The sequence below is a fragment of the Callospermophilus lateralis genome, chromosome 1 (genome assembly GCF_048772815.1).
Source record: "Callospermophilus lateralis isolate mCalLat2 chromosome 1, mCalLat2.hap1, whole genome shotgun sequence".
Taxonomy (NCBI): Eukaryota; Metazoa; Chordata; class Mammalia; order Rodentia; family Sciuridae; genus Callospermophilus; species Callospermophilus lateralis.
In genome coordinates, this window is record NC_135305.1 from 169,349,990 (window position 1) to 169,366,086 (window position 16,097).

The 16,097-nt window shown below is 43.6% G+C and overlaps 1 long non-coding RNA gene across 4 annotated transcripts in view; it reads right to left on the minus strand.

Annotated features, from left to right (window-relative positions):
* The window catches only part of LOC143409206 (uncharacterized), a 269,471-nt gene that overhangs the window by 66,681 nt on the left and 186,693 nt on the right, over window positions 1–16,097 (minus strand). The window contains exon 4 of one of the 4 annotated variants that reach the window (XR_013092628.1): window positions 1,664–1,742. The exons of the other annotated variants lie outside the window; for them this stretch is intronic. This is a non-coding gene — a long non-coding RNA (uncharacterized LOC143409206). Of the gene's footprint in view, window positions 1–1,663; window positions 1,743–16,097 lie in introns of those variants that run through there. 4 annotated transcript variants of the gene reach the window in all.

Here is a 16,097-nt window from a genome sequence, read left to right on the forward strand (position 1 = left end):
TTTTCTGATGTGTTTCCACCTTTCCGCCTTATTAATCACAGTAAACACGATGACTCATATATTACTTGTAATATCATATACCATACTATGCCTGTAACTCATCATCCTTCTCGCTTGAGTTCTCAATGTAATTTACCTTTACAGAGATTGGAGCTGGAACCGAACTTTCTATTGTTCCATTACATCCCCTTGAATGTGTTGGAGAATCTTTTGAAATTGATTTTTATGTTATCATCTCATTTTCTATATACGGAAGTTTCCATGTGAGCCAGCCAAGGTATAAATTGCTTTAAATGAATGATGTCTTTTAATGCTCATTAGTGTTTTCTCCTCTGCAAAGATGAAGAAACTGAAGCCAGGTGCAGTGGTGCACACTTGTGATCCCAGTGGCATGGGAGGCTGAGGCAGGAGGATCGCAAGTTCAAAGCCAGCCTCAGCAACTTAGCAAGGCCCTAAGCAACTCAGGGAGACCCTATCTCTAAATAAAACACAAAATAGGGCTGGGGATGTGGCTTAGTGGTCGGGTGTCCCTGAGTTGAATCCCCAGTACCCTCACCCCCACCCTCCCCCCCCCAAAAATGAAGAAACTGAAGCTCAGATAAGTTAAATGACCTTTCTGAGATTACTTAGTAAATACCAGAACTGTGACTGAACTCTAAGTGTGTTAAAGTACACAGCCCTGCACAACATCTCACCAAAGACTTGAACTTTGGAGACAAGTTATTTGACCTCTCTGGGCATGTATATACTTATGTGCAAAACGAAGGTAATAGTGTCTCCCCTCCCAGGTCAAGGTCCTAAGATTATGAAAAAGTATTTATCAACTATAAAATGAAGAACACCTGTACTGTGCTATTGTTAGTATAGGTTATTCAGCAGTGACATCTCTAATTAATTACACTCCAGTGAATGGATGTATTGTACTTTGATTATAGGTGGAAAGCCGCAATGTCCACCACAGGGAAGACATTGGTACAAAACCTCCTGGCTTTGGACTTGATCCAGTATGGCCTAGTCTTTGAATTACCAGGAACTTAGGGAAAGAGATTCTGGCTAATGACATCGCCAACTCACAGCCCCCTACTATCATCTCATTTTGATTCTCTTACTTGTTTTGCAAGTGAGCAGACCTTCAGTAATTAAATAATTTTCTAACTTACCTTTAAGACTACTACACTGTTTGTTCAGGAGGTTTGAGGTCGAATAGTGGGTAATGAATTCCAAGGTGCTCATGGTACTCTTTTTTTTAACTTTGGGGTAATCTTTCTGAACACTTTTGTTCATTCTATTCCAGCTATTAGGATGGTCTTCTTAATTTTGAAAGGGACTTTTTGTGACTTACGATTCTCTCTTCTGACTCAGAGCAAAGAAGACTAAAATGGACTTAATGCATATCTGTTCTGAATCGGCCCTGTGTTCCCTGGAAACTAATGCAGTGTGTCCACTAGCAGAGATGACATTAAGAAACAACCTTGTCTTCAAAAAGCAAAAGCCCTGCCGGGGTGAGACGTTTTCCCAGGGACATTAAAATTCAACATTTCATAGAATTGTTCAACACCATATTCACATTTAACTTTTAATTTTTTTTTCAATCTAGAATAAAAATGCTTCCCTGGGTCCAACAAGGGCTTCTTCAAGGAAAACTTGCAAAGACGGTGATTAAGTCACTTGGAGCTGAACTTTCAGGCAGCTTTGTTGAATATTCATGATGTTTAATTTTTAAATCTCTCTCAAATGGAATTCTGTGGAGACATGGTGCAGCAAAGAGGCAAATCAGTCAAATGTAACCACAGACATTATCAGAGAATGTGATCCGCGCCCCCTGCATTCCCTCGAGAGCCACTTCTGAAGATACAATGATGGAATGAATGCACATGACCAAATAACTTACAATTAGCTAGAACATACTGGAAGTGACTACTTATATAAACATTTGTAAAAGTTAGATGCCTGGTTCTGGCTGGGTTGAGTGGACCCATCACCAGGGAAGACATATTCTTGACTCTCTCAATAGATTTGGCTTGTCTCGCTTCTTTTCTAGAAAATACTATTCAGCAAGCAGGAAAGAGAGAGAGAGAGAGAGAGAGAGAGAGAGAGAGAGAGAGAGAGAGAGAGAGAGGTTTAACAAAGTCTCAGCACCCTGAAGGAAGAGGAAAAACTTCCTTTGGTCCTTTGGTTCTCATTTTCAAAACACCTGACCCCACTGTCTGAGGCATCCTGGCAATAAACAAACACGAATTGCAGCTGGATGCAATGGGGCATGCAGCTCAGGAGGCTGAGGCAGGAGGATCGTGAGTTCAAAGTCAGCCTCAGCAAAAGTGAGGCCCTAAGCAACTCAGTGAGACCCTGTCTCTAAATAAAACACAAAACAGGGTTGGGATGTGGCTCAGTGGCTGAGTGCCCCTGAATTCAATCTCCAATACCCACCCATCCCCGCCAAAAAAAAAAAAAAAAAAAAAAAAAGAATTATTATTAAGCAAAAGATAAAAACGAACAAGCAAAAAACCCAACACATTTAACTGGGACTTCACATCAGGGAGAGGTCACCTGAAATATAAGGTCCAAGAAGTATTTACTAGTAAATTCTCCCTGTCACCATCACAGACTTGGACTTTAAAATCCCACCCATGTGCTTACGACAGAATGATAAAGCCAAGAGAAGATAAACAAAATTGTCCATCTGTTTTCATTTACACAGATATTCAACTTTCCATATTAAATATTGTAATCTTGCTGAATATATAGCTAACATGCCTCTTTGGGGAAGAGAACTCCAGAAGAGAAAACCTAAATCCTTTAAAATGGCAACATACCATCCAAAGAAGATAAGCCATTGGAAATTTGATGAAGCTGCCTTTTTTTTTTTTCTTTTCTGAAAAGGGAAGAATATCTTGGTTGTTCTGGCTGAGTATAAAAGCAAGCCCTACTTCTAATCACGTTTCTCACTGATGAGGCCTCCCAGGATCTGGTAGAAGATCGATCTTATCGTATAGAACTGCCTTTTGAATTTGATGGATGCAAAGAAGCTATAATTGAAAAAGCTTAACCCAACTTTCAGAATCTACCCCAAATATCTCCATGGACTCTCTGGTGCCTCTGAGTTGTAGGCCTGGAGGTTTTCTTAAAATTTTTCTTCTCTTTCTCTGGACTCTGAGTACACATCAGAACGCTTTGTACCATGAAGAAACAGTATAAATAAATCATGTAATAAAATGACCTTTCCCAAATCACGTTTTGGCTAGAAGATGCTTTTTGCAGCTGTCTCCTCGCTAGGATTGCAGAGGCCAGTGACAGTGGAACTTCCACAAGCCCTGCGAGGAGCTGGACATGCCGTGGAACACAGTTCTGGGGAAACTCAGTTCAGTCTGCTTCCTTTTCAAAGTTTTGGCAGATCAAACGTGTATACTTCCCAGGAACCCCGGGCGGAGACAAACAACATCCTTATCTTTGTGCTTAAAGTTTGCTTCTGGACAGATGAAAGTCGTCCTGGGAGAAGGACCTTGAGAAAGGGACCCTAAGAAGGATTATTTACTTATTTATTATTGTCTTTGTTTATTGGCCTGGGTAAGATGACTGACTGTGTTGTCCTGGGAATTGCTGATCACAGTGACATGTAAATAAGGTGACATGGGACGCCTGCTTCTCCGCTGTGCTTCTGCTCAAAGCTGGGTCAGGGCTGCGCAGGCCAGGAAGTGAGATGCAGCTACTCCACGGGGCTGGGGAGGGGGAGTTCCTGTTCTGCAGGTGGGAGGGGGAGGGGGAGTTCCTGTTCTGTAGGTGGGAGGGGGAGGGGGAGTTCCTGTTCTGCAGGTGGGAGGGGGAGGCTCTGTCAGACCACAGTGCCTAATCCACAGGGCAAACAGCATCTCCAGTCATTCCAGAGCACAGCCTCGCCACTCATTAGCAGAAAGATTGGAAATCACAGAGACAGAAATATCCAAAGGGGATTGGCTGAGCTGTGGAGGACCAAAGTGCTGCCATTTTTGTATAAATCAGTTTTCTAATTTGGTTCTAGCTGGGCTGTTGTATATCATGGGGAGTGGGACAAGATGCAGAAATTTAAGCTATAAACTCTCACAGCAGTTCTAGAATGTTCCGCCTTCTTTGCTTTAACTTCAGAAGTCCCTAAGCGGTATGAGCTCAGGGTCCCCAGGCTATTGATGAGCTAGGACCCATATGAGGAATGTCAAATGCACCTTCCAATAGAATTGCACCAACTCCCTTGCCTTGATGTGCCCCAAACTTGCTTATGTATAAAAGCAAAAGCCCTGCTATGCTCAGGGCTCAGACTTTGGGAATTATCCCTCTGGGTCATGGCGCCACTAATAGAGGGTTGCTTCCAGATCTCCATTTCTCACTACAAACCCAGAGATGTACAATTCTAACAGCTGAACATGAAGACATCATCATGAAGATAAAGAGGGTTTTTCATAGGATCACGTATCATTGAGACTGAAACCAACCTACAGTGTTAATTTTTATAAAACTAACATTTTAAAATGAGAAAACAAATCTAGATACACTGTGTGCAGCAGCCCCAGAAAATCACACTCTGGCTGACAGCTCAAGTGCTCTTGTCTTGACTCTCATTTTATTTCACACCTGCAGGTTTTCTAGTCCTTTCCTCTGCCTCACTTCAACTCACAGACTCTACCTTGGTGCAAAAGAAGGAGTGGGCCGGGCGCAGTGGCGCACGCCTGTCATCCCAGTGGCATGGGAGGCTGAGGCAGGAGGATAGCCAGTTCAAAGCCAGCCTCAGCAACAGCTAGGCCCTAAGGAATTCAGTGTAGACTCTGCCTGTAAATTAAAAAAAAAAAAATAGGGCTGGGGATGTGGTAAAATGCCTGGAGTTTGAGCCCCACTATGTTCCCCCAAAATAGGAAAAAAGAAGAAGGAATGGGAGGAAGGGGGACCAGAAGAAAGATGGAGACATTTTTCTAGAATTTGCAATGAATACTCTCCATTTCAAGATGGTAGACTGAACACAAGCGGCCACCTCTTCTTCCAGCTGTGACTCTTTCAGAAACGTGTACCCAACCGTGCTACAAGACCAGAGAGGACTCCCCAGGGGCCATCCACAGGGAGGAATCCCTGCAGGTAGAAATTAGGTCAAATCAGACTGTGATAGTAGGAGCAAATGTGACTCCATTTTGTTTTATGACTTCATCCTATAAAACAACCATGCCAAGTAGAAGAGTCATGACTGGGGAAAGATGTTCTTTTCCTTTTGCTAAAGAAACCTTTAAGAACACAAAACTACCTAAAGGGGTATTGTTTCTGTAACTAGGGTAACAGGGCTCTGTTTCTGTAACTGGGGTGACTGGGCTAACTGATTGGTTAGGCTTCCCTCCACTTGACTGCACTCTCCCACTTCTGTAACCTGGCTTGCTTGCATTGGCTAGACCCCCTGAACATCCCTTTTTCGGTTTTCAGGCTTATAAGGAGTGCCCTTGCAATTGTTCGGGGCTGATCAGGGGAACAGCTTTATGTTCTGGTCAGACGCTACCGGTGTGCTTCAATAAAGGGTTGATTTGATTATACGTGAGTGGTCTGGAAGTCAGTTTATGAAACCCTGGGACAAAGCTTTAACTATAACAAGACCAAGGAGTGAAAGGACAGCCCCACACAGGCCTGCAAAAGTCTGTTGATGCTCTTCCACGTTTCAGTCTCCTTCTCTCCACCCACGCTGAATCGGGGTCCAGTCCCTCCCTCTACCATGCCTTAGAAGTCCACTTACAGTTTATTCCTATAACTTTTTAATATTTAACCTTCTTTTCATTATTACCGCCAGGAAATTTTGAAGCCATATTTCCCTGTTCACCCCCAATTAATGATTTTTTTTTTTGTTGTTGTTGTTTCCAGGGATTGAATCCAGGGAGGTTTAACGTCCCCAGCCCTTTTTATTCTTTTATTTTGAGACAGAGTCTTGTTAAGTTGCTTAGGGCCTCGCTAAATTGCTGAGGCTAGCCTTGAACTTACGATCCTCCTTCCTCAGCCTCCAGAGCTGCTGGGATTACAGGCATGTGCCACTGGGCTTGGCTCTTGCGAAATTTTGATACCACAAGTGTACTATCTATCTGTTTATGTACTGGATGTATATCTCTGCTTTATAAATAAAAAGAGTAAGAATTTTTTGTCCGCATGAACTGATTTTTGCTCTACTGAAATTTTTGTGGTTTGGATCTAGAATGTCCCCCAAAGACTCATGTTCAGAGGGAGGGCTTTGGGGGGAAACACTTGGATCATGAGGGCTCTGACCAAATCAGTGGATTAATCCATTGATGACTGAATGGACTTCTGGGGTGGAGGACCTAGTTGGAGGAAACCAGTCTCTGGGGGCGTGCCCTGGAAGGATTTCTCTTCTCCTCTATTTCCTTCCCTTGTCTTCTCTTCTCTTCTCTCTCCTCTTCTCCCTGCACGCACACCCTCTCTCTCCTCCCCAGCTGCCATAAGCTGATCGCTTCCGTCCGCCATGATGTTTCTGCCTTGGAGTCAACCGACCCTGGACTAAATGCTCTGAAACCATGAGCCAGTACAAATCTCCCCTCCTCCAGGTTGCTATCATTGGGTATTTGGTTCCCAGCAGTGAATGTTGACTAATGCAGGCGTGGTATGCCCCCTGGATCATGTACCTCATATACCCCAAGGATCATGGGGCATCTTCTGAAAGGAGCTTCTGGCTCTCTCATGCCGTGCGCTGGCAGTGACCAGCATTCTACCCCTCAGTGTGGCCAACCCTGGGCACATGATACCTGCGATCAGGTTCCTTTTTCCTTAAGTGCCCCAGGGGAGAGCTTCCCAGGGGAAAATCCAGTGGCCACACATGGCCTAGAAACTTTTACTCCTGTTTTATTTGTCCTCCTAGGGTCCCCAGAACATGCTTTGCCGAGCTGATTACCCTTAGATAGGCCACAGAACGTGGCTGTTAGTATACAAAAGAAATCATCATAGTAGACAGTCCCTGAGATGGCCCCAGGGATCTTTTCCTCTTGCTCTCTGAGCCCTGTAGAGTCCCTTCCTTCTCTCTGAGTGGGGGTCAGACTCAGGGACTCACTGGCAACATACAATTTGTAGAACTTAGGTGACGTTGCTTCCAAGGGTTATAAAACAACTGTGGCATCCATCTGGGCATCTCCCCCTCTCTGTCCCTCTCTGTCTCATGTGTCACACACACTTTTAGGGAGGCCAGCTGCCAGGGCTACGAAAATGTTCTCATGGTTTGTAACTGAAGCCTCCGACCAAGAGCCACACGAACGCGCCACGAAATGGCTCCTTCTAACTCGCGCCTGCCTTGGATGACTGTCCCCGGTTTGTACCTTGACTGAAGTCTCAGGAGAGATCTGAGTCAGAACCACCCGGCCACATTGGCTGCAGGTTCCTGACCCACAAAACCGTGAGCTGGCAACATGCTTGCTGTGTTTAGCCCTTAAGATCTGGAGTCACTTGTTCTGGTTTAGATGGGAGGTGTCCCCCAAAGCTCACGTGTGAGACGGTGCAGGAAGGTCCAGAGGAGACATGACTGGGCTGTGAGGGCCTTAACCCAACCAGTGAATGAACCCCTGATGGGATTAACTGGGTGGTGGCTGGAGGAGGTGGGTGTGGCTGGAGGAGGGGGCCTTGGGGGCGTGGCTTTGGGGTCTACATTTGTCTCTGGAGAGTGGAGTCTCTCTCTGCTTCCTGCTCTCCATGTGAGCTGCTTCCCTCCACCACACTCTTCCTCCATGATGTCCTGCCTCCCCTCGAGCCCTGAGGAATGGAGCCTGCTGTCTATGGACTGCGACCTCAGAAACTGTGAGCCCCGAATCAACTTTTCCTCCTCTACAATTATAAGTCAGGTCTTTAGTCACAGCAGGGAAAAAGCTGATTAAAACTATACCTAATATGTTCAAATTAATTTTCAAGTTTTCTTTCTTCCTCCACTATCACTTGCCGGCTGGTCCACCTGTTCCGAATCACTTAGATGGCAATTTACTTTAGGCAGACATTAGATCTAGGACTGAATGCTCTACCAAGCCCCAAGTAAATACCACCCTGTCGCATTCTCATTTGGTTTCCTGTGTTATTGTTAAGAGAAGAATGCTAGATTTAATGGAACAAATGTAAGTTCAAACGAGTGAAGCAATCATATTTGGTTGTCTCTTTTTACGTTGATATTTCAGAAACTTTTGCCTAATAGTTCATCTTTTAATTTTCAGAACAAATACTTGATAGATACTTTATAAAGAAGAGATTTATGTATCTCGCAGTTTTGGAGGCTCTAAGTCCCACATTTTGGCCCTATCTGTTTGGCCTCTGGTGCAAGGCGCCTTGACTATATCAAAACATGGCAGGGGAAGAAGGGGCCAAAGCCCACAGATGGCCTCACTTTAGAACAACCCACTCTCGTGAGAACTGACTGCATAAGACCAGCGCTGATCTCCAGGAACGGCACCCCAGTGGCCTAACCCCCTCAGCCACCTCTTCAAGCTCCACCACCTCGAGAATCCAGCCCCAGGGCTTGAACCTTTGGGGACAAAACACATTTAAACAATAGTAACTATATAATAACACTTCATGAATTCCACTCTCAACAATCCAAAACTTATTTTCAAGAGCACAAGTAACAATAAGTGTTGGCGAGAATGTGGGGGGAAAAAGGCACACTCACACATGGCTGGTGGGACTGCAGATGGATGCAACCACTCTGGAAAGCAGTATGGAGAGTCCTCAGAAAACTAGGAATGGAACCACCATTTGCCCCAGCTACCCCACTGATTTATACCCAAAGAACTTAAAATCAGCATACTATAGTGATGTGGGCTTATAGCAGCTCAATTCACAATAGCTAAGCTACAGAACCAACCCTTCAACAGATGAATGGATAAAGAAGATGTGGTACATATACACAATGGAATATTACTCAGCCATGAAAGAAGAATGAAATTATGGCACTTGCTGGTAAATGGATGGAACTGGAGACTATCATGCTAAGTGAAATAAGCCAATCCCCAAAATCCAAAGACCAAGTGTTTTCTCTGATATGCAGATGCTAACTCACAATAAGGCAGGTAGAAGTTTATTGGATTAAACAAAGGGGAATGAAGAGAAGGGAGGGGGATGGGAATAGGAAAGACATATGAATACACACCATGTATAACCACAAGAATGGGATCCTAATTAGAATAAGTTATACTGTGTATATGTATAATATATCAAAATATACTCTACTTCCACGTATATCTACAAAGAACAAAATTTTTAAAAGCAAGTCAGAAATTATAATTATTTAGATGGAGTCTGGGGAACTACTTCCCTTGGTGATTTTTATAAAGAGGTAGCTAAGAAAAGTGTGGCATTAAATGCCCCCCAGTTTGCAATAACAGTGTTTTAGGACAGCAGTACCTTGACCTACACCTAAACAGGAAACTGATATGTTCAAATGGCCTATCAGTTCATCAAAATAGGCCCTTTAAGGACTCCATATGATTCTATTTTTTCCCAGTTAATATAATTTTATTCTTTCCACCCTCAAGTTTGATTGATTCATTCATCCATCAAATATCAAAAAGATAATAAGACTTTCTTTTTTTACTCATATTTTAACTAAGATATGTTATTAATACAGAATTGTCTCTCCCTTCACTAATTCTAAATTAGCCAGTTCTTTCTTTAAGACCATTTGAATCTCTTTCTTGTCTTGGACCTACTAGGGTCAGACTGGTTTGATTGATTCATGTAGAACTTGCTTCCTTTTTTTTTTTTTTTTTAAAAAAAAAAGGCCAATTAAAATTTTTCTGTGATGAACAAGAAACCTAGAAGATAATTTCCCCCAGCTATTTTGGCTGATTGCATCACATTAATATAAACCTATTTTATGGAGCAAGAGCATGAACAATGACTCATTCCTAATCTGGTTAAATGAACCAACATGGAGTGGTACCTGGACAACAGCTACCAGGTCCCATGCTGTTCATCCTCAACGGGCACATGTCCTGGTGTGGAGCAGGCTGGGTGTGGGTTGATACTGCAGGAGGAGTACCTTCCTTACCTTCCTCAGCTAGAGGAGGGAAGGTGAGCAAAATCTTTGCAGTTTTGCAGGACTAAGGGTCAAACTGGTTGCACCCCTTACAAGCAAGTTATCCAAACTCTCTTGGTCCTGGTTGACTCGTTTTCAAAATAGAAGGAAATCACAGCTCCTTTGTCCCATTGTGATGTTTAAGCAAGAGCAATGAAGTAATGCTTAATTCTGAGCTGGGAGCCTGACCCATCGTAAATGCATGACAAACAGCCAGGTGGTTATGGAGCTGATAAACTCGAACCTTCTTTGTAAGAGAGAGATGACTTCAGGTAGCAACCACAAATAAGTCATCTAAAGACAACATATATAACAGTGGTCCCAAAAGATGACAGTGCCTAGTGACATTGGAGCTGTCTTAGTTTGTGTAAGTATATTCTATGACATTTGCACAAAAATTGAATGCCCAGATGATGCTTTTTTTTGGGGGGGGGGGATACTAGGATTGAACTTAGGGACACTCAACCATGGAGCCACATCCCCAGCCCTATTTTGGATTTTATTTAGAGACAGGGTCTCACTGAGTTGCTTAGGGCCTTGCTAAGTTGCCAAGGCTGCCTTTGAACTTGTGATCCTCTTGCCTCAGTCTCCTGAGCTGCCGGGATTACAGGTGTGTACCATGGTACCTGGCCCGTATGATGCTTTTTTTGTTCAGAGTGTCATCCATTCTAAGAAAATGGATTAAGTTAAGCAACACGTGACTGACTGTATTCCATTTTTATTCCTTCTCTTTAAAGCATTGGTTTTTAAATCTTATGGAACTTCCCTTTTAATAGGAAAATATGGTCAAATGTCAATTTTTGTTGCCTAATCTAATGCTACCTTTATGTTCATAAAGTTACACTGAAATCACTTCTATATCCATGGACAATCTCATGTCCATATAAGAATAAGCTATTTATAGCTTCCCCTATAAGTCCTATAAAACCAGAACACCTATGTTTGATTTTTTTCCAAGGCATGTATAGATGCAAACGTGGAAAATATTCATCTGGTTATCTTTCCATCCTACTCACATGGTAGTCTGTTCTGATATACAGATAGGTCAAAAATTTGTTGAGAGAGTTGAAGTTGAAACTTTGATTAACTTCCTGACAGTTGCCCATTAATGTGTTTTAATTGATTTCACTAAAATTGGTGTCAATGTTTGGGGGCATCCCGTCAGCGTGGAGAGGCAATGAAGCAGAAGCACTTTTTTTTTTAATATATTCAGTCAGGGTCCTGTTTGCTTATTTTAAAAAGAATTTCCATCTCAAGGGTTATTTGTTGTCTAAACAAATCAATCAAATCTGTCCTTGTCTCCAGCCTTCTAGTTAAGCAAATGTGGAAGCCCATGTTCATGGATAGGACAGTGGAAGGGCAGAAACACTGGTCTCCAGACCTCTGGTTACCACATCAGCTCATCTAGACATCCCTCGGTTAAGGGTAGAATGAGAAGCGTTATGCTTCTAAATATTCTTTAATGTGTTTTTAATATCTATCAATTTATTTACCCATTATAGTTAGCCCTCACCAAAACCCATGAAAATGTACTTTTTTTTCTATAAAAAATGAGGAGAGTTAAGTTCAAAGTATTTAAAGTGATTCACCCCGAGTTTCCACTCAGACCAGACATCCTAGGCCTAGTCTAAGAGAGTGGTTCTGGCTAGGATGGTTTCGCTCTCTTCAAAGGGGACATCTGGCACAGTCTAGAGACTTCGGATTGCCACAGCTGGGGGAGGACACTGCTGGTTCCTAGAGGTCCTGGCTGCTAAGCATCCCACCTTGCACAGAAGCAGCTGAACACACACCCCAACAGCAGTTACCCAGCCCCAAATGTCCAGAGGGCCACTGTTGAGAACTTGTGGCCTACGGTCTCTGGCACTGTCCGACGGAATTCTCTACGATGGTGGAAATGTTCTATTGAACACTTGAAATGCACCTAGTTCAGCTAAGGAATTATTTTCCCTTTATTTTTAAGCCATTTTAAGTAGCCATGGGCATCTTGCGGCTAATCTGCTGGACAGGGTGTGTCTCACCTGACATACCATTACTTCCTTGTTTGCACAATTTTATTATCTCTCTATACACATGGGCCTGAAGCAATTTCCAAAGAATCATCTCATATAATGATTCCATGTTGAGATATCCCACAAATGGCTTAAATGTCCCCAACAGAATCCTGCTCAGTTTCCATGTATCAACTGCCACAGAGGTTGGGAGTTCAAATATTAAAGACACCCCCGCCGCCCTAGATCAATGAGTATCTAGATGGTAGCAAATAAATTAAATGGTCATTATTAGCTAACTCTCCTACCCCAAATCCAAGACCAGGTGTCCTTACATATCAATATCTCAGTAAATGTGTACATGGTTGGATTTTGAAAAGTAAAATTTCTGTGTGATTTTTGGAAGCACATTTTTGGGTGTCTCTCAACATCCTGAAGCTCCAGCCCATGTCTGCTCCTTGAGGTGGCTCTGGAAGGCAGGTGGAGCAGCCCACCTGCATGACAGCCAAAGGGCTTGGTTGGCACTCGCATGAGTGGGCTCCTTGAGGCTGATGATTGGTCTGACTCACATCTCTGCTGCTGGGAAATAAAATGAGTCCTTTAATCTCAAGGGTCACTGTGTCAGAGCAGAGGTGCAGCCTGAAAAGGCTCTGGGTGCACTACTGGAATAAGAATCAGGTTACTCTTTTGTGGGGGGTACTGGGAAGTAAATCCAGGGCACTTAACCACTGAGATCCACATCTCTAGCTCTTTTTTATATTTTATTTAGAGACAGGGTGTTGCTGAGTTGCTTAGGGCCTCACTAAGTTGCTGAGGCTGACTTTGATCTCATGATCCTCCTGCCTCAGCCTCCTGAGCCGCAGGGATGACAGGCGTGTGCCATCACCCCCAACCTAGGTTATTTTTGTGTTAATACGATAATGATCTTGAATCCCTTAGGGACAGGGTTTGGGAGCAAAGAATAAGTCAGAATAAAGATAAGCAGGATGGTGGCCTTTCTTTTCCTATCTTCCACTGGACTTCAGCTCCATTATTAATGCTCCTAGAAAGGTCTAACTCCAGGAGGATGTGTATAAACTAGACCTCCAGCCTCATCCTTCTGCCTCATTGTTATCTTATTACCTTAGTCTTTTTTTTTTTTTTTTTTTGTACCAGAGATGAACCCAGGGGTGCTTTACAACTGAGCCCCATCCCCAGCCCTTTTTATTTTTTATTTTAAGACAGGGTCTTACTGAGTTGCTTAGGGCCTTGTGCTAAGTTGCTGAGGCTGGCCTTGAACTTTGCAACCCCCTTACCTCAGCCTCCCAAGTCTCTGGAATGATAGGTGTGCACCACTGGGGCTTGCTTTGATTTTCTTTACAACACTTCTATGAATTATCAATTACATCTATGTAGACTTACTACTTAGTTTCTCTGTGTTTCTCACAGTAGAGAATAAGGTCTGTGAGGGGAGAGAACATTTCTGTCTTGTTCACCAGAGCATATTCACAAGCCAGATCGTTGATTGCACATTGTAGATGCTCAGTGTCCATTGGTTGGGTGAGTGAATGAATAAAAACAAAATTAACTTGTGTTAACATGCCACCAATTCATCTTCTAAGTGGCACAAGTTGTAAAGCACAGTCAAAAGACATGTTTCCACATACTCAAGAATGAATGTTCCCAACTTGTGTTTTCTTCCCCCATCTGGGAGAATTTTGACTCAGAAGATGTTTTCAAATCATATTGTCCCTCATTTCAGGATTCAGGCACAAGGCCTCTAGGGTTGAGGCCACTAAAAAAGACTTATTTAAGCAATGGTTTGAGACATGTCAATGTCAGGCCCAAAGCCCATGTGGCTACTGGTTCCTAAGGACTTCATTTCCAACAAGAGCAATAGAAAGTATGATAGTTGTGGAAATGAGGTTGCCCTGCCCCAAATCCTCATTTAGCATTTGGGTCCCCTTAGGTATGGAGTTGCTGGGACTTTCTTTTTATAAGCAAATTTATTTATTCATTTATTTATTTGGGGGGCTATCAGGGATTGAACCCAGGGGCACTTAACCACTGAGCCACATCTCCAGCCCTGTTTTGCATTTTATTTAGAGACAGGGTCTCACTGAGTTGCTTAGGACCTCACTAAGTTGCTGAGGCTGGCTTTGAATTATCGTTCCTCCTGCCTCAGCCTCCTGAGCAGCTGGGATGACAGGTGGGCACCAGAGCACCCAGATTTTTCATAAGCATGTATGGTGACATACACATTGGACCAGGAGGTCGGAGCTGAGTTACGATGATTATCAAGGTGATACAGCTTAAGTATAAGCTCATAAACCCTACAGATTTTGGGTGAATTCCCAGGTTGACATTACTGGTGACATTGGACAAGTTACCTATCCTCCCCAAGCCTGTGGTTCCTCATCCGTGAACTGTGTGATAGTGGCATGTCCATCAGACAGTCCTCGGATAAGCATTTAACACGGGGCCCAGCACCAGGAATCACTCAATTGATATTTACCACACAGGATGATTTTACAACCTAGCCTATAAGCTCTTCAGTGCTCTCCCCATTAAAAGATGAAGCTGTGTCCCCTTTCCTTGAATCTGGACAAGTTGTGACTTTCTTAACACTGAGAATGAGAAAGGTGACACTTTGTGTCTTTGAAGGAAAGGTCAAGACGACGTTAGCCCCTCCTTGTTTGCCAGGACACTGATCCACTGTGGAAGATGCCCCATTTCCTAGAGGGCACCATGCTCGCAGGGTACCTGGAGGAGCTCTGGCCAGAAGTCCTCCCCAGGTCCAGTCTTCAGTCATGCCCCTGGCATGGGACAGACGGTGCCTCTTGGCATAACCCTCTAGCCACAGTTGTGTGTCCCTGACAGCCAGCTCACTTCCAGTGGGGCCGTAGCCATCCGAAAGCTGACTAAGCCACCCTACTTCTGCTCTGTCAGAACTCCTGATCTGGCCCACACCTGTCATCCCAGCAGCTCAGGAGGCTGAGGCAGGAGGATCATAAGTTCAAGGCCAGCCTCAGCAACTCAGTGACCCCCTGTCTCTAAATAAAATATAAAAAGGGCTGGGGATGGGGCTCAGTGGTTAAGCACCCCTGGGTTCAATCCCCAGTACCTAAATAAATAAATAAGAAAGAAAAAAAAATCCCGATGCATAGACTTTAAGAGCATAGTAAAGTATCATTTTTTTTTTTTTAGAGAGAGAATTTTTTAATATTTATTTTTTTAGTTTTCGGTGGACACAACATCTTTGTTTGTATGTGATGCTGAGGATCGAACCCGGGCCACATGCATGCCAGGCAAGCGCGCTACCGCTTAAGCCACATCCCCAGCCTCAGTAAAGTATCATTTTATGCCACTAACATTTGAAATGATTCATTGCATCCAACTGATGTCAGTTATTAAAAATGTGATATTTATTAAAATTATCCCCAATGCAATAATAATCATTATTAATTATTTTCAATAATTGAGTCTTTATCACTCTTGACACTTTGTATCCATTCGCCCTTCTCCTGAGAGAAGCTGGGAATTAGTGAATCGTTTCTCTGAGGCTTTGCTCCTCCAGGGATGCCCAACCTGGCCTTGGGCCATTTTCCGATTCACTTTTACTCATCCTGTAAGATTTCAGCTCAGGCATCATCACCTCCAACCAGAAAGACTCCCCATCCGGGCTCAGGGCTCCTCTGCCTTCCCACAGCCACGTGGGAGTTTCTGGTTGCACTACGCATGCTGCTTTCACTGTGACCTGTGACTCTCTGGGAGCCCCTGGGTGGGCAGGCCTGGCTTTATTGAACAGCTTTCCTGTGTCTTCCATCTGCACAGGGAAGCAGGGCACCTGTCATCCCAACAGCTCAGGAGGCTGAGGCAGGAGGATCTTGAGTTCAAAGCCAGTCTCAGCAACTTATCGAGGCCCTATGCAACTCAGGGAGACCCTGTCTCTAAATTAAAAAAAAAAAAAAAAAAAAAAAAAAAAAGGAGGGGGCGTTGGGATGTTGTTCAGTGGTTAGCGCCCCTGGGTTCAATACCTTATACAAAAAAAAAAAAAAAAAAAAAAGAGACCAGCT